General features: G+C 41.1%; 1 protein-coding gene across 3 annotated transcripts in view; it reads left to right on the top strand.

The window, feature by feature from the left end:
- Positions 1-20,185, top strand: part of LOC131453978 (E3 ubiquitin-protein ligase SH3RF3-like) — an 83,287-nt gene that overhangs the window by 22,900 nt on the left and 40,202 nt on the right. The window lies entirely within an intron of this gene.

Below are 20,185 nucleotides of genomic sequence, written 5' to 3'. Positions count from 1 at the left end.
TGGTCTTCTGAGCCTTTTAATTTGTTATGAACAAACCGTCAGACTCGTCGTCAAACTGAAGCCAGTGCCTGTTGTTCTGTGGCTCTGGCCCTCAGGTTCTTTCTCATTCATCATCTTCTCACTGTGGACAGAGATGAACCGAACCGCAGCCCTCCAGTTCCCTTCTGTCCTCTGTTGCTTCATCCCTGTGACATCTCTGCTGCTCCCACAGAGATGCCTTCTTCTTCCCTGTGGCCTCCAGTTGGTCCCTGACAATTCCCTTTTGTTTTTTGGAGCTTCTTGAAGCTTTCTGCTCGTGGAGCTTTTTGTTGGAGCAGCATTTCTTCTGCTTAAAGCTGAGCAAGTTGAGCTTTCTGCTCTTCTTAAGTCTGTGTACCTTTCCCGTTCTCTTTTTTTGTTTTCTTTGTAGTTATCCTCCTGTTCGTTTTTAAGTTCCATTTTCTTTGACTGATTTTTTTTATTCCCATCGCTGAGCTTCTGCTCAAATCTTTGTGCTTCTTTATACTCGTCTTTTCTGCAGGTCGGCCAGTGTCTGAATCCCCATGTTGATATATTCCCTTTTGAATATTTTCACATTTTACTCACTATTATTCCTACACTTTGTGCTCTGTGTTTCACATAATGAGACATATAGTAGTGGCATTGAATACAATTGAATATTGCATGTAATATTCTATCTGTGCAGTAGTTGAATGGTAAGTCTTGATGACCACTCGAAGCTGCTGTACACTACAGTGTTTGCCCTTCACGCATTAACTCACACGTTCATACAGTGCATCTCACACGACACAGCCGTCAGGAGCAACGTGGGGTCAAGTGTCTTGCCCAAGGACACGCCGGCATGTAGACTAGCGGAGCCTTTGAGTTGAAAGATGACTCGCTGAGCTAACGTCGCCCCCATGACTCATCATTTTTTTGTTCGGCTCATTCTAAGAGAACAAAAACCCAATCATGTATTTTATGGATGAATACTGTATTTTACATATGGGTGCATGTCACTAAAACACACTTAATATACCGTATATATACACGTATGAACACACTCTTGACAATCAGCTGGCTTACTGGTTACTTTTTATTCTGTAACTCGTGTTCGCTTAATCCACTTAACTCAATTTGTGCACTCCACGCTGCTTGCACACGTAACATACCTGAGGCAAAAACAGATGAAGTTGGAGCCAGGCGGTGAAAAAACTGCATCTCTAAATCACCACAGTGTAATTGACTTTCATTAGAACAGGATCTCTCTCTATGTCCCTCTCCCTCTCCCTCTCTCTGTGTGAGATCCTGATGAAAGTGGTGTGATGCACAGGATCATTGTACGTCTCAGCCCAATTAAAAATACTTTCTATTCCAGTTAAGCGATTTGTTCTTCACCTAAAATGTTCTTCTCAACAATGCTGTTGGTATTGATTTTATTTTAATACAACATAAAGGGGAAGGGTTGCCTCAAGTTTTATTCTTGTTATCATATTAATAATGCACAACTGAACTACAGTTGACACAGGAATCCATCAGTTTCACAGTGGTACATACGTGCAAACCAGTGGCGGTTGCTCTAAGATGGGCAGGGGAAGCTCAGCTTCCTCTAAAATGTCATCAAATATGTACTGTGTTGTAATTACATTTGAATACCGAATGTGCGCTAGAATGAGATTAGAACATGTCACTAGTTTGTTCAGAATCAGCTTTTTATCACAGATGACGAAAAATCGTCTTACGTGATTTCTGTATTCCCCGTAGCAACCTCCGCATTAAAACCACTTGAAGCTCAGCTTCAACTGTTCTCTATGGGACGGTGCGGACAAATGTGGCAAAAACGTCACTTCCAGGGAAGCTCAGCTTCTCTTGGAGTCATTGGAGCGTGATTGGAGGAACCGTATGAAAGGCGGAACCAGTTTTTGATTGACAGCGTTGCAGAAAACATACCCAACAGTGGATTCTTTCTGCCTCAGTCCTGTTTGGAAGTCTTTCATTTGTACATATACACTGTAAATAAAAACACTATTATAGCATATCAGTTTTGCATAATTATGATGTTGCCTTGTTGTTCCTTTATCAGAATTTATGTTCGAGTTTATGTATGAATACCTGGGCCTGAAATGAGCTTCCCCTGTTTCAAAGACCAGCAATCGCCGCTGGTGCAACCATAAAGCGGTAGACAGCCATTTATGGGTTCACTCTGGATGAGTGTGGCCACTGCAGGGAGTCCTGACCCCTCAGCACTTATGTCTCACATTTGAAGTGCTGGTTGTGTAAATTCTCAAAGCAGTGGCAATTGCGTGTTCTCTTTACCAGACTCATCAGTCACATGAGCCTCAGTTTAGAGCACAACATTATGTGCTCTCTGGAGTGTTTTCTAGAGGTATAGCTAAAAAAACATGTGTTGTTCGTAGACTCCTGTGAATAATAATTATCTTTCCCACATTGTCCTACAATAAATAAGAAGACTATTGTTCCTAAGAACTGTTTAGGCTGTTAGTAGGAGTTAGTAAGCATAATGATTTAATGAGCATGCTATAAATTTTGAAAGGGCCATTGTTTTATAGGGCAGAAGAAAAAAAAAAACACCTTGAACTTGATGAACTCTGAGATGAAAACTCCTATTTTGAAGAACTACTAAAAACACCTTTGATACTGTGGATTGTGGATCACCATGGCAATGGTTGAATCCATTGTAACCAGACAAATGAACATCAGAGGGTGCACATTCATTTTTAACAAAGCACAGCAGAATTGAAAGTAGCATTTATTCAGAGTAGTCCCCTACATTATTTAGCAGACGTTATTTTTCCTAATGGACGCTCAAGTGCTGAAATCCTTAAATTTCAGAGATTAAATAATTCAATCTATTCATTCAGCTGTAAGCAGATGTAGACAAAGTGTCGCTGGCAGTAGCAGAAGAAAATATCGAAGTTAGAGATTTATGATTTGTAACATCTCACCCAGTAACAGTTTTGTGAGTTAGGTGAGGTTGCAGTTGAAACAATGTTTAGGTTAAAACTGAGGCTACATTTACAAAACCTTACTTTAATTACTTAATACTGCAGTGTTGAAATGTTTAAGTCTTGTCACTACAAACATACTCACATATCACATAATCTGTGATATTATAACTATGGTAGTAATGTCCAGTTGGGACCATTAGTCCAACATTATTAGTCACTAATTTAAAACTAAAGTTGGACTTTTAATGTACATCCAAACATGTTAGTTCACTTGTACAATGAAGTACAATTGTACTAAATTCAATTGAAAGTCAGACAAACTCACACAGGAAATGTGATTGGAGTAAATTTACAATTGCATGTATTCATTTACGTGGACCCTACTGGCCTAGACGCTCTGTGCTTGCTTTAAAAATGTAATTAAGTAAAAGTAACTGAGTTACTGTCTTGTAAATGTAACTAGTTACTAGGGAACTTAAATATATCAAGGAATTTGAATTCCCTCTTAATGTAACTTTAAATTCAACTTAATGTTCAATTATTTATAATAAAACTGAATATTAAATATGTGTCAATATGTGGGACAATGTAAAACTAGACACAAATGTAAGATACGATCTGTCAGCCAATCATCATGCGATTGCCCCGCCCCCTCACCAAAGAAAAGAAAAAAATACTGAAAACCACTGAAAACAATACAGCAGTTTTTCCTCACCCATCTTGTAATAAACGCCTTTAGTAACACCGTTTATTTTAACACCGTTATTTCCATCACTGGCAATAACAACGGAAGCCAGTACAAGAACAAGGGGAAGAATAAGAATAAGACAACAGTGTGCATTTCTGGACTGATGAGGAAACCAAAATGATGCTGTGTCATCTCAAAGATGTAAATATTGAAGACATGGAACGCTGCTCATCATGTTACCAACTACACAATCAGAAAGCACCTAATACTGGCGAGCTGAAACGGGGGTTTATAGCCGCCTGGCATAGCGGAGGCGGACACTTTATGGAATGAATTGATTCCCCACTAGTGCTTGCATACTAGGACAAGGACAGTTGTCCAATTAAGTCATACTTCAAAATGTAGCCTGACTTAACGATGCATGGAAACATACTGCCTGTGTCGCAGACATAGATCTTTTTTCTGAGCTGAGGATGAAGCCATGATGCGTTTGTAATGAATGTCTCCGTCCTTGCGTTGATGACGGATTGATCCCAAAAGTGCTAACTAGACAGCTTATGGGTGGGATAAAGAAATTTGACTTTTAACACTCCACAGCTTTGATATCGACTGTGTAAATGAGCCCAGTTACACGGCTTCTCCATGAGCAGGAGGGGATGAAACAGAGATTTGGAGTTTGTCAGTTACCTCTGTAACTGAATTAGCATTGGGAAAAAAAAAACCTTAATTCACTTTGGGGTTTACAAACTCGGAACCTTCTCTAAAGCTCTCTTCTGAAGCCCAGGTTTGTGGTGAAGATATCCTTGTGTTTTGCTTGTGAGGATTTCTCTGGATTTAGTGCTTGAGGATTCACCACTATCACTGGACTGATTGAACAAAACTCATCCTCCAACCATCTGCCTGTCCATCTGACACCACAGCCTGTTTCTCTCTCATCACGGAATCTTGCTCCTCTTATGCTTCTCTGATGTTCTCTATAGGGTGTCTGCAGCGTTTCCTATAAGGCACTATATCAGGATTTTGCCAAGCCCAGATGAACTTGCGCTTGGTTTCCCACAGTGGAAAAAGAACACAATTTTCTCATTAGCACATTATTGACCATTACTGAGGCAATGGAGAATGAAAGAGGTCCTGCAACCCAGCATGTATTCCCTTGTGGGAAATGGTTCAGTAGATAAACCCGACCTGTGTTAGACTCCATCTGCGTTACTGTTTCTTTAATGTGACTTTGTGTCACTTAATGTTGCACGTTTTTTAATTAAGGCTTTTTCTCAAACCACTCAAGCCGTACGTGCAACTGACCGTCCAAGTGCGATGTATCTCCGTTAAATATAAAACTTTTGGATCTGTTATCATTACTAAACGTACATTAGTTGGTACTTTTCTGTATTTAAACTGGATACAAGCTTCACTTGTACAATTTCCTTTTACCATACTAATTTTAAACACATTTTAAGAGATGTTTTTGCTCAAGCAACTTGATTGTGGCAGCGGCACCGTTTTTTAATCCCTCCGTTCTCTTTAACGGATCATGAGGAACTCTTATCTAGTCGTTAAATTGTGACTCCTATCATTTTTCGTCTTCCTCGATGATTATTTAACTTCCCTCCATTACAAACTCTCGTCACATTTTCTTTTTCAATTACCGTGACTCTTATCTTTGCTCGTAGTGCAGTGGATTGCTTCATAGAAAATAGAATTTTGAGATACGGCGAAGATAAGATCCGTCCCAGCGCATCTAGACCCCATGTAAAAGAGCACAAGAGCGCTGCTTTTGTCCAGGAATTACCCCCCCCCCCGTGCTCAGACTATTCTACGGATGTTTGTACCGCCAGAGCTCCAGAGAGGGACTTAACTGTAAGATTTAAAAAATCGAGTGAGTCTTGACAGAGTATGAATATGTTACTTCCTTGATTTAAATTAATAATAAATACACGGCACTGATCAAAACGCACTGATTTTTAGCTACACGGCTGTTACAAAGAGTGGATCTGCTGGTTGGATTGCCTTTATGATGTGTCTATACTGTACTGTGCACCATAATGTGTGTTGGCTCTAAACGCGATTAGTCCTGCTTTCCTTAATCCTTAATTCTTAGATTGGGATTCTTCATCCAAACAACATGAAACCATTCATTACGTTGACATTCACGCATATTCAGTGTCAGCCACATCTCTCCTCTGATGGACAGGTTGTGTATTTGCTGACCTGTCACAGACAGATGGAGGTGGAGCCGCTGACAGCTGTACACTCCAATGCAAGACTCGGTGGCTCCATGAGAGGGAGAGCGGAGGAGAGATAGAAGGGATTAGAAGGAGAGAAAGAACATCAGAGGATCAGATTTCTTTCTGTTTCTATCAGTGAGGTGTTATCTGACTCACTGCGGCCTGATACATCTGTCCTATTCGTCTTCCTACCGTTGTTTGTTCAATTTCTGTCTCCTCTCGCTCCTCTCAGCAGGCGATTTCCCCCTCCATCCTTCATTTGGCCCACTTCCCAGTCACGTTCCCAGCGACGACTACAGTACACACACACATTCGACATAACACATTAGTGTGTGTATTCAATAAGGATGAGAGACGTTTGCCAAAAAAAGGTTTAATCTCTTTTAGAAAGAATTACAACCTTTGTGCGTGTTCACACACACACACACACACACACACACGGGCACAAGAAAGTAATCTGCTCCCTTATTATTACAAATCCATCTATTTTAGGAGCAATAAATCAACTGTTAATTTGAGCAATGTAAAAAGAAGTAGACATAATAGTGAATTTGCTTGATGAAATGTGTGCTCATTCTTGGCCCTTGGAGTTGAAATAGATGCTGCAGTATTTTTTTGTCACACTTCATGTTCTCATCGTTTTGCCCACCTGTGTCTTTTGATCTTAATGGGATTAGATGACGAGTGTGTTCACATGTAATGTGTCACATTTTCAACACCTTAGTTCAAACCTTGACAGTAGCTTCCTCATCCTTTTTTTATAACTGGATATTAATAACCTATATATGGTGGTTGACAGGGGCAAACGCACTACAACGACCCAAAACACATGCAGGAGGAAGAGAGAGCTGCATATTCACAAAGGTTGCAGATTCAAAAACACAAACGAAAACACCAAAACACATGCAGGAGGAGAAGCGAGCTGCATATTCACAAACGCTGCAGATTCAAAAACACAAACGAAAACACCAAAACACATGCAGGAGGAGAAGCGAGCTGCATATTCACAAACGCTGCAGATTCAAAAACACAAACCTAAACACCAAAACACATGCAGGAGGAGAAGCGAGCGGCATATTCACAAACGCTGCAGATTCAAAAACACAATCGAAAACACCAAAACACATGCAGGAGGAGAAGCGAGCTGCATATTCACAAACGCTGCAGATTCAAAAACACAAACGAAAACACCAAAACACATGCAGAAGCGAAAACACACACGCAGGACAGAAAACACACGCAAATCCATTCAATAACTGTAGTGGGTCTGTGGGAGCGCTCGTTTGCAGCTCTACGACCACCCGTTGTGATACGCTTGGACTACTTAATTCTTACTTTATTTAAATACCTTTATTAAGAGGTTATCCTCCTGTAACAACACTGTTTTTATGATCAGTGTTTCAATTCTGCAGTAGTTAGCTCTGGGTGAAGAAAAGTATGCTTTTATTACATCTTAAAGTTGATAATAATTTCATATTAAAAGAGGTAATCTGACTTTTAATTAGAATTTTTTTTCAAACATTGAACAGTACAACTGGTTTACAGTACACTATTGAATATCAATGTATACAGTACTTTGTAACATAGCTGCGAGGAGTGCTATCAAACATGTATACAGATAAGGTGAACTGAGTGTTTTATTTTGAAAAATGGATGTCGATCAGCTTGACCGCAGGCTTTTTACCGTAAATCCCTTTGTATTCAGGCGTTAAAATTCAGATAGTTTGACTACAGAGAAACGCGAGTCGGATAACCTCTTAATAAAGGTCTTTTGATAAAGTAAGAATAAAGTAGTCCCCGAGTATGGTAACGGCTGGTCGTAGAGCTGCACGAAAACGAGCGCTCCCACAGATCCACTTCCGTTATTGAATATGCTGGTGTTTTCGTTTCTGCTTGTGTTTTGGGATTTGCGTGTGTTTTCACTTCTGCGTGTGTTTTTGTTTTTATTTGTTTTTGAATCTGCAGCGTTTGTGAATATGCAGTTCATTTCTCCTCCTGCGTGTGTTTTGGGTCGTTGCAGTGCGTCTGCCCCTGTCGGCCACCATATCAAAACATTATAAATATCAGACAATAAAAGTATATATTTTTTTGTTTAATCAAATCAAATTCTAAAGCTGGTGTAAATGGACTGAAAGGTCAATAAAAGACACAAAGAAGTGTGTGTAAAAACAGCATGCACTGATGTAATTTTAAAGGAAGGACAAAAACAACGTCTTTCATGTATCCCTGTGAAACAACAATCCCATGTTACTCCTCGTCTTTTATTTCCCCCTCTGTCACATTGAGCCAGGGCAGAGAAAGATTACATCCAGCTCCCATTCTTGAAAAAACGCAAATACTGTAAATATTTGATGATCAATATATATAATTCAGATCCCCATGTAATGAATTATGCATCGTCTGGTGGGACTTGATGAATATTTGTCTTTGTTACTGATCTCTCCCATCTCCAGCAACTGAGAGTAAGTAGTTTTGTGTGCGTGTGTGCGTGCATGCAAAGGAATAAGAAGAGCACCAGAGTCAGACGGAATATGTGAGTGTAAGTCATATGTATTAGTTTTAAAAGCAATAGATTTACATATGATTCCCCAGAGCAGCAATTGGTACTCTACTTATTAATTATGACTCTCGTAGTGTGTATGTATGTGTGTGTGTGTGTGTGTGCACTTGTAATTACGAGTTTTGCAGTTTGTTTCCTCAACCATCGCGTAAAGTCAGGATGTGGGGGTTTCCTGTTCTGTAAACATTCGCTAAACTAATTATTCAGTTGATTAAAAGAGCGAACACTTTTAACGTGTACATTTCAGCTACGGCCTGGAGGAATGTCTTTTCTCTGACTTCTGGCCAACTCTAACTCTCTCTGCTACTTGAATAAAAATCAGAACATGCGAGTCCACAGCTGAAGTGAGTCTGAAAGGACACTGAGGTCCATCAACGAACGTCGGGGAGGCTTGAATGAGCTGAGCAGCTGAGGACACAAGAATTCTCACACACATATGTCCAGACTGCTAATGGCAGAGGGTTATTACCAGGTCAAAAAGGACTTGTCCAGACAGGGAACTGCAGCTTTGTTAAATTAATAAATGTAGCGTGTGTGCGCTTACATTTGTTTGTTTGAACCAGCTTACTACACGTGTTTTTCCTTCCTCTGTCTGTTAGTACATGCACTGTATTAATATTGTCTGTGTTATTCCAGTGTGTGTGTGTGTGTACTCTACTGGCCCGCCCACATAATGTGCCACCTGATCCACTCCACCCCTTGGCCTCTAAAGTCATTACACGCTGCCACCTTATCCTCCTGTCCTTGTCAGCTCTCTGAGGCCTTGGATGTGTGTAAGATGCCCAACACACACACACACAAAAGGTGTGTGTTTGAATTTTAGGAATGGGTTTTCAGCAATTAAATGTGTGTTTGCTTTATGTTGAAATCCAAACAAGGATTAATATAATATTGATTCCACTCAATTTCTGAAAGTGTGCATCGATTACACACAGTACTGCGCTCCACCCGCAAACCTGCTGACCCGTCCACATTTTTGCATAGCAAGTTGCACCGCGTGAATGTTATTGTGCTTGAAATGCCCATTCCACGAGTCACCACTACTCTTATCCGCTTCAGTCTCGACTCCTGATCTCTTTATTCTGTCAAATTTAAAGCACCAACACATTCATTTATTATTATTATTATTATTGTTGTTTTGCTTTTGTCTTTGCCACTTTCTTCGGTCACTAATCTCCAGTTTTACACGCACCACAAAGACGAGCGGATATTAAGACGCTGTCCTCTTTATGTCGCACCTCATTAGCCGCTTGTCATTTGTCTGGTTTCTGAAACGACAACAAACAAACACCAATTAGCCCTGGATGTCTCCTGTGACACAGTGTAATTATTGTATCATTTGATATAGATAGAAGTGAACTGTGTCAGAAGGTTCATTAAATCACGCGGCTTTATTTCGTTGTTCAGAGCGGCACGCACACTCCTGTCAAGTTTGTTTAAATCCCACCCTTTTCGGACACACACACTGTTTATAAATGAGATGTATAATGTTAATTAAAGTTGATTTCTTCACATTGCTTCTTTTATTTTTTTTGCACAACATTTGATCAAGTTCAGTTTTGGGGCATTCTTTCTATTTCTCTGAAGATAAATCACCATGTTTTTCATCTGCTCCATCCATCCTCTCTCCCGTCTTTTACTATTCACTGTCATCTCCTGCAGCGCTCTCCCTTCAACCAGCTGCCAAGTGAGATTCCACACACACACACACTCCTGAATAAAAATGTGAAACCAGAAAGCAGAAGTATAAATGTTAATAAAAAAGAAGTCATCTTTTACACAGTGAGGAGATAATGGAAGCCAGTGTGGAGACAATGCAGCATTGCTGTAAAAGCGACAGACCACCCACTTCAGCGCCAAAAAGGAAGATTGACTCAGCCACAGACAAAGAGATCAGATAGAGTCAGACGGCTGAAGCGACCTGAAGCTGAGTCCTCTTCAAGTCTATCCTCACATTTCCATTTTCCCCTATTCCCCTTTATGTCACCTTCACCCCCTTTCTTTCGTGATAACACCTAGAGAGAGCTATAGTTGTAATGGCTGATCACCTCTTTATAATGTGGGGCCCTCAAAATTGGCGCGCTCCGCCTTTCAAAGGTCAGCCTCCTGCTCTTTTTAAATGAGCGTAAACCAATCAGAGCACTTTATGCCGCGCGGTTAATGAACCCGACGTGACCTTTTCCTAAATAGCTGCGAAAAGAGAGAGAGAGAGAAATGTGAGTAAATGGGACACCAGAGCTAAAGAGTGCGAGTCTGTACAAACTACAAGCACACACACTCTCAAAGGTTTGCACAGCTATTCTTTTGAGGACACTGCACTGACATTCATCCATTTGGACAGCTTTAACAACGCGTTATCCATATAACCATAACCAGTTTAATGCCTGAGGTTCTGCCTTATTAGGACCATGTTTTGGACTCCATGAGGACTACTGGTTCTGACAAGTTCAGAGTTTACGGCAAAATAGGTCCTAATACAAGTACACACACACACACACGCATGTGTGTCATTAGCATTTCAAAGTGATAAGGTGCAAGGAGGCGAAAAAAATTAGCATTTTGTGCACTTTGCATAAAGACTGGAACTGTTTACTTTTCCACAGGAGAGAGGGTTTGAAAATCGGTGCTCACCGCGTCCACTGTTTAGTCGCTCACTGACTCGCTGGTGTCATTTAAAACATGGCTTTACATTGGTAATGTTACCTTCATGTTATCAAAACAGATTGTAAAGAGGCTGCTGACATCCATGTTTTCTGTGCTGGCTTTTCCGTTTTTATCCCTCGTGAAATCTGCACACATTATTTGGCTGCCATGTGGGAACAGATTCAGTTTGCCATTTGATCAGTTTTATTTTTAGCCGCAACCGATGCATGCATGTACTGTATGTGTCGTTGGTGCTCGGGACTAAGCACAGGATGTCCACTTCGGCTCCAAAACACATTCACTTTGACTGAAATCAAGCCAGGAAAGCAAGCGATAAACAAAATGTCGCAAAGGCTACAGCTGTGTTATTTGGAGAGTTGATTAGTTGACGTTTGCCTTCCTGTAGGAGGGGACGCTTCTCTTTGATTGCTTTGTAAATTCTAATGCAGGTCGGACAACACGGGCCCAAGTAAGAAATGAATATTGTCACTCTGTTATTGAGTGATTGGCTGGCTAATACTGTGCTGAGTTTTGAAATTGCTGCTCCCATAATGTTTTGGGAGATAGGAACATTGTGAAGAAAACGTAAAAAACCTCAGGCAAGTTGAGTTAAATTAGATCTTGTACCTCCAGGATTTCTCTCTGTTCAAATTATGTCAAGACAGAAGAAAGCATGTTGGAAATTAGGAAAGACAATATCAAACTCTTCTATTACTTCAGTGTTATTACTTCCTTTTCATCCAATTTTATGCAAGGTTGTTTTCATTTCACCTTTATTTCATCTGTTGTTTCTCAGCAGCAGTAGTTTGTGTATTTGCATATTAAATGTATTGATGCAGGGTCTTTCTGCGTAGAGTTTGTATGTTCTCCCCGTGCGTGCGTAGGTTTTCTACGGGTTCTCGATTTGGGGATTTGGGGAATTGGACACTCCAAATTGACTGTAGGTGTGAGTTTGAGAGTGGATGGTTGTTAGTCTCTATGGGTGCATTCACACCAGCTCCTTCGAACCCTATAGTGTGTTTGCTTGGAAAGTCGGGTTGGTTTGGGGAGGTGTGAATGAGCAACCGAACTCTGGTCCGCTTCAAGTGAACCAGGATGCAGGAAGCGGACTACAACGCAGGGTATTGTATCGTGTGTAGAACGATGTAGCCAAGAGAAATGGCTGAGCCCATTGTTGCAGCGTATTACGTGTAGTATGTTTGCTTAAAACAAAAATAAAAAAAACAAGACTGATAGGATTTGATGCAGCTTTGTGTTTTACTCTTATGTGGCAGAAACGGGTTGCTCTGCATTAACCAATAGGATGAGTTTTCTTGTTCGTCGTTTATCTCGCCTTCTCCTTTTCTTGTGGATGCAGCACCCCCTCAGGCGAGGAGGAGAATGCATTATTCTAAAGGGTCCGGTTCGTTTCACTGAAGTACAGTGTGAAAGCAGACTCAGACTGGCTGAATGTAGCAGACTAAGAGACGTGATGGAGTGGCCATCTGTCCAGGGTGTACCGCGCCTTTCACCCTATGTCCGCTGGGATTGACGCCTCATGTGAAGGATCATGCGGTAGCAGATGAATGGTGTATAATGACACCAAATAGCAATGTGATTTTTGTTTAAAAAGTTAAATACTGTACAATAGTATTGTCACACTCCACATTTCCTGTCTCCACTGGAATGAATTTTCTCCATCCGGCTGCATTAATTACTAGGTTCCTCATCTGTGTATGTGAAACAAGCTGTAATGAAGTTTTAAATTAACGATAGCGAGGCAGACTACAGTATATGCTGCATGCAATTAATTACACACGCGGAGAGAACATGGGAGGTGTGTCTGGATGCTATAGATGGTGAGTGATGGACCGCTCTCATCGCAGGCGGCGGTCAAATTCATTTTCATAACGCGTATCTCAGCGTTTCGTTTCACATTAAATTTTTAGTACCAACTCGGGGGGGGGGATGGGGGGGGTCGGCAACTTATCTTGCAGCATCTAGTTTGCCGCAGATTCATTGGAAGACGGAGACAGCCGCGTCTGTTTTACAGCAGCGAATGGGCTACACAGGCCCACGTGGTTTACCAGCACGAGACACATAAACCATTTGGAAGTGGTCCACTGGTAGAGAGAAGAAGAAAGTCAGTTAATGTAGTGACGACTGGCTTCTCCCTGATAAAATGGAGCATTTAAGGCGATTAGAGACGTCGGCAGAAATAGCTCAGCTCACGTATGTTAGGTATGATATGATGTTGCATACAATAATAAAACCACCAGGGAAATGTAAATGAAAAATTATCAGTGTTGAGGCAGAGTTTTAGTCTCCCTCTCCCTCTCTCTGCCATGTTCCTGGTGATGGAAGACTCCCAAGTCTGCTGTTAAATCTCCGTAAATGTCTACCTCTGTGATCCAGAGGTGATTTTTTTTTCGCCCTCTCCGCTCCGCACTCAGCGTCCATATAATGCCTAAGCACTCCTAAAGCACTTCACTACAACTAATCAGGGATAGATAAAAGCGAGAGAGGAGAAATTTGTTATTTAAAATGAAGTTTTATATTCATTTAATGATCATTTGAGTGCGTTTTATTTTATTTTTTTTGATGATGATGATCTAATCGAATCCAGTGAAAAACCAGCAGTCAACACCTTTTTGAAAGGGAGCTTCAAAAGAGCTCTTGGCGTCCGTTTGCACTTTGCTCTCGGATGGAAGAATTCATTGTTTTCAAAGAATTAAAATCACACAGTTGGAAACAAATCAAATTGCATTTGCAATACCTGTCATAAAAGTAGCAAGAAGACATTTTCACTCTACTGTTTGTTTCAGTTTGCGTCAGAAAGCCCAAGAGAGAGCATTGACACATATAGCAGTGATTAGTTCTATTCATATTGGAATGATCTATAACCAGAAGTGACATACTGCAATATCTGTGAAATACGTTGATTTATGACAAAGATTTGACATCAGAGGAACACGGCTTCTGTTTTTTTTTGTTTTGTTGTTATTTAAGCAAATGCCTTTCACTTTGTTGATGCTTTACAGTGAAACCAAAAACAGACAGACAACAGAGATAAATCGTAACGCCCTGAAGCAACAAAAACGAGGGAAGAGGAGGAAGGAAGCGAGAGCTGAGGGAGACAGGAAGAGAGAGAGAGATGTGAGGTGGAGAGATGTGACATGTGATAGAGAGGGAGTCATGCCAGGTGGATGTGGATGTGGAAGGAGGAGGTGGATTTATAGATAGAGACGTGTAGAGAGGAGGTGTTAGAAAGAGGCAAGGAGATAAAAGAGATGGACCGCTGTCATCATACGTTACTGTGAGCTGATAGGTCAGTGGCAGCAGCTCCCTTCCAATCACCTCTGTTGTCATTCTGTGCGTGTGCATGGTGGGAGAATCTCAGTGAGGAGCCTCAGGGAAGAAACTCAGTTTCTGTTCCCCCTCGACTTCAGTGCTCATGCATGTGTGTACATGCTTTTCACTGAAGTGTGTGTGTGTGTAAAGCTAGAAGCTGATGTGCCAGCAATGTGTTTGAATGTTGTACTCACATCCTTTGGTACTTAAGTGGGAAAGTGGATTTTGGTTTTTCAGTCTGTTATAACTTACAGGGTACAGTTTTCTGGTTTGGTCTCTTGTTGCACAACTAAATAAACAATATGACATCACAAAATGTTATGTTAATCAGGTTGTCTTTTAACCTGAAGAGCAGGGTTCTATCCCAGGCTTCTCTAGTCTATATGCTGATGCGGATGTATAACACATGTATGAACTGCAGCAGAGAGAGAGCAATGCAATTAATGGAATTTATGACACGGGAATTGAAAATCAGAACAAGAACCCTGTGTGTGAATGGCAAAACTGTGTTTTCGAGTACTTATAGTGGTCACCAAAATAAAGAAAAGAACATTTAGGGCTACATGACGCGTTTCAATTACGAGCATGGCCCCAAACGATGTGCGGGCTTTTATTCTGAAAATAACGCTTTTAGAAACACACACATTCAGTGGAATCCCCGGGATAAACATGCAGCGTGACTAAAGATATATACAATATAAAAAAAGTTCAGTTTATGTTACATGTTCGTTTTAAGTCCAAGTCAACGAGTAATCATTTGAAATTTTGATTCAAATCATATTTTTTTTCCATAATTGAGCAGCCCTGCTATTCACCATGTTGCACAACATTGAGGACATAGGCAAAAAGGAAGAATGCTTTTCTTTCAAATCCTATTTTGTACATATCATTTATTTATGCACATCAATCCACACATAGTGACCCACAGATCATGGTCAGAAATGTGTGAAAGTGAGTTGTGACATAAATCACTCCAGTAGACCTTTTGTGGATCATGTAAATTCCTGAAAACCTTGAGAAGATATCCGGTGTATTTAGTAACTATTTCACTATGTCTTTTTTCATTCACTCCTTTTGTTGTTTCTTGTGGCCATGAGTGTTTCCTTTAAGCTCTTTATATCTCTGGCTGTGATTGACACTTTTAGCACTCGTAACAACCGCTGACACGCCTCAGCAACCCTCTGTCAGTCAAGGCCCCAGGTCGCCACAGTAACAGGGTTCTACGCGGGGGAGGTGGGGGCAACAGAAAGGGCACATCCATGACAACCTACCACCCTGACGACCTTACTTGCCCCCCCCCCCCCCCCCCCATCTCTGTCTCTCACTTTATTGCTCGTTTCCTGTTATCCTTGTTTCACGGGAGCAGAATAATAATGTTGGCCTCTTAGAAATTAATTTATTGTCTATTAGGGGGCCACACGGTTGGTGTAGTGGTTAGCACGATCTTGCTTTCCTTCCAGAGTCCAAAAACATGCAATATGGGGATTAGGTAAATTGGACACTCTAAATTGACTCGGTATGAGTGTGAGAGTGAATGGTTGTTTGTCTCTATGTGTGGCCCTGTGATGGACTGGCGATCTGTCAACCCTCATGTGGAGGATAAGGCGTCTTGGTCTTGACTTGGTCCGGTATTATAAGCTATATCATGATTATTAGGCAGCATATCATGATTTATGTAGACCATTGCATCACGCAGTCAGCTGTGGGGTTTGTTTAATGACGTGAACGAGTCTAGATGATGAGCTGGTCAATGAATAAATATGAATGAACCATTCATTAACCTGTCATTATTATCTCCAACAGTGACAGTGAGCAACTGATCAGTGTCACAAAGAATGTCCCTGTATGTATTTAAATTGTGTGAAACGATCACAGTCTACGGTGTTATTACATTCAGTGGTCTTTGCCGTGTGTGTGTGTCTGTGTGTGTGTGTCTTATTATGCAGCACAAATGTGTTCACTTGTTACAGTTAGAAGACAACAAGAGATATTTGGATTTTTGTTTTGGGATATTTTGTCTGTAAATAATGTTTTTTAATTGCCCTCTTCACTTGTGTTCTTGCTTCCTCTCCGCTCTGATGTATCCTGCTTCCACACTTTGGACTCATGATCAGGTAAGACATCCATCTTTTTCACAACCACACTAACACTAAACAGCCTGCATATTTCACAGGCTCTGCCACATGTGTATGTTTGTGGGTTTTTTTTTTCTGTTTTTGTGTTTTACATAGCCCACTCTCCCCCCCCCCCCCCCAAAGCCCAGATGGAAATGAATCTTATGAATATGCATGCACTCCCAGAGCTTCCCGCACTAAAGCCTGCTGTCCCCACTCCTTCCAGTCTCGCACTCTGTTCCTCCTTTTCTGTCGTTGCGTCTTTTCACAGTCACTCACTCCCTCAAATTCCCTTGAGCTTGAAACAAAGCCTTGAGAGTACATTGTAGACGATATGCATCAATAATATTCAGTGTGAAGATGGAACTCTGCAAGACATTGTACAAATGTCTGCGGACAGATTAACACGTTTAATAACTTTGTGTGTGTGAGGACAATTGCAAAGTTAATTTGGCCATTAATCTGTATTGGTTTTTTTTGTTGTGGATTTGTAAAAGGGGAGAACAACATGCTGCTGAATTACAGTGCACACATTGTTGTGTAGTGGGTTGCAGATAACGGTTTAACTCCAGCTGATCTTGCACTTATTTTTGATCTTGCACTTAAGTTTGCAAACATTTTTCAGAAGTACCATGATCTCAGCATCAAGCATTTATCTTTGGAGTCCCATTGTTCTCGCAGAAACCGGTTTCTGCCTGGTGGGTTGGATGCTGTTGAGGGAATTCAAAAGTAGACCAGTGGGGTTGTAAAGTCACGGAGTGCACCATTCATGATGCACCATGAATGAATGTGGAGAAATCATCATTTTTTTCCACTTTACCGGCCCCCTAAGGACCCTCAGTGGCCCCTAAGGTCATTTGAGTCTGAGACCCCTGCCTTAAGAAGATCGCTACACAAAACTGCTACCTTTGAATATCAGTTATTAAGCTGTTGTTTGACTCTTAATTAGGATTTAATTACGTTTTACTTTGTTTTGTTAAAAAAATATGAGCAAAATATTAATAGCCAGTGGGGAACTTTTGCATCATTTCATGCCGATACCTTGCCAAGTTATATCATTTAATTTTATTTTATTTTATTCAATGAGTGATCAGCCTGTCTCCTCCTGTTTTCCATCTTACAGTTGTTTTGGTATATTTTGTTGAGACAGTCTGTCTGTTTGCACCTGAGTTTTGTATCTTGTCAAGATTCAAACGCATGGAGACAGCTAGACTGAAACATACAGTTCACATGGATCTGGTTGGGGTGAGTGAGTGAGTGAGTGTGTGAGTGCGGGTGAGTGAGTGAGAGGAGAGCAGGGCAGCATGTGGCACCTCAGCTAAGTCAGAGTGAAGAAGGACACGAGATGTGGACGAGAAGCAGCGAGGGAGTGATGGGGCGGTGAAGACAGGTTTGAGATGAATTAACTCCTGGTAGCTGCAGGTTAGACATCGGCGTGTGTGTGTGTGTGTGTTTGTGCGCGAGTCTAAGTTTATACACAGTGAATGGTGTTGTGTTTCTCGTCTTCCTACTTCTCAGAAACTGCCTGTTTGTATGTGTGTGTGTGTATGTGTGTGTGGCCACTTAACCTGAGGTGTGCATTGTATCATGAATTATAGATGGAAAGTGAATCAATAGTGTACTGAATCAATCCCAGACTGTGTGTGTGTGTGTGTGCGCTGATGTTTGCATGAGTGAGGGTTTTCTTGTCAGCATAATTTATTTTTTCACAATATTTCATATTTTTTTTAAATAAATACACCACGTTAATGTGTCGTATTAACGGGCCTGTGTGTTTTCTACGTGGACGTGGCTCTTAATTTTGTCCATTCAAAGTATTTTTTAGTGGACTTGGAGTTCAGTTTTCCCCCCCTAACATAAATGTAATACCTCTCTGTCTTTGCATGAGTGTGTGTTTGTGTTGTACTTGACTGTCTGCTCCAATAAAACAGCACAGCAAGACAGAATGCTGCTTTCACAGCAGAGAGGAAAAAGACCTCTGCAGATTTACTATGCTATTACCTCACACACACATACACAGACTCGCTCTCACTCTCCTTCTGCACACACACACACACACACTGGAGGGGAGAAAAAAAAAGTTGTAATGGCCCAGTGCCCCCCGAAGGACAAGTGAGCAAGAGGAGAGTGAGCAGAGTAATCACAGTTAAATAGAGAGTGTGGCTGTGTCTGTAGGGAGGGGAATAGATGAACTACGGGGGTCCCACAATGGTTCGGTGCTGGAGAAATGGATGGGGATGTGAGCAGAGTGGAACATCCTGTACCATCTACCATCTATCTCACACACACACACACACAGTTTTGTGCAGCTATCTTTCTCATTCCACTGCATTGACTTCCTTTCATTTGGACACCCTAAACAAAGCATTATCCCTGACCTTAACCTAACCACAAATCAAATTTTGGCCCTAAACTTTAGCAGTAAGTCAGAAATTAGATTCTGCCTCATTATCAAGAGGTTTGAGGATGACTGGTCCTGACAAGGTCAGTGTTTATTCCAGAAAAGGTCCTACAGAGGCAACGAAGACAAGTACACACACACACACACAGGATTGGGAATGTTAGCGTGGTTGAGCAACAGAGTTGACGGACGAGTGAATGCAGGCTACAGAATGTGTCGCGGTTCTCTAAATGAGACCATTTAGACCGTTTAATTCTGGATTTCCCTCAAAGCTCACTTAACCTAAAGCTCTTCCATGTCCTCTTCCCAGAACGCAACCGTTTTTTCCTCTGAACTGAAACCTCAAAAATGTGCCGCCCGCTTCCCAGACAGTAACATTACTCATGCAGTTTAGTTGAAATTAAAATGCATATTCCTCTGAATGGTTATTATTGTGTACTCGGAGAAACGGTTGACCAAAATATTCAAACCCACTGCAAGATACAGGTGTGCAGTGATAACATGTGGGTGTGTTGTTGTCGTCGTTTGTTCCAGCTTTGCTTTTGTTTCCATTTGTGCAAGTATTGAAAAACTGTTTACATATATTATTGAATGTGTGGCTTCATTTATTAAAAAAAAAAACAATGCGTAGGCACTAAAAGACATGGAGATTTGTATGTGTCTCCAGTAACATACTGGACTCACTTTCAGTACAGGTGTACAACACGAAGCCAGCAGCGCTCACCGACGTTCTGTCCTTACCTGACGTATATTATTTTGTTGCCTTGTCATGTTCCGCTTGTCAGAGCACTAAAAAACGATATTTTTTGATTGTGCTCGCATTTTTATTTATGAGATTTCCGTAGCGTTTGATTCACAGCGGAAACATCAAATACAATTGTGAATGTGCAGCACGACACACAAAGAGGCTGCGTGCAGACATTTCACGTTTCATATGTTCTTGGCAGCAAATGAGGATGCCATACAGTATTGTGCATTCTTGCCAGTCTGGACATCCCAGATATGAATAAACTCTCCACTGGGAACCAGTAGGAACTGCCACTGCGATCATTAACCATCATGTGTACTAACACAACAACCTAGCATGTACAGTAATATAGAGTTCATTATCTGCAAAAGACAGGTGCACCAGGCATTATTTTACTGTAATTTACTGTATTTTACTGTATTTTCCCTGTGCTTTGATACACACATTTAAAGCTTGTATCAAAATTTGAAGCAAGTAGGTTTAGACTTTTCCCCGTATCCAATACTGATATCTTAATCTTAATACTGA

Source organism: Solea solea, chromosome 2 (assembly GCF_958295425.1).
Source record: "Solea solea chromosome 2, fSolSol10.1, whole genome shotgun sequence".
Taxonomy (NCBI): Eukaryota; Metazoa; Chordata; class Actinopteri; order Pleuronectiformes; family Soleidae; genus Solea; species Solea solea.
The sequence above is the reverse complement of the archived record's forward strand: the minus strand, read 5'-3'. Positions and strand labels throughout refer to the sequence as shown.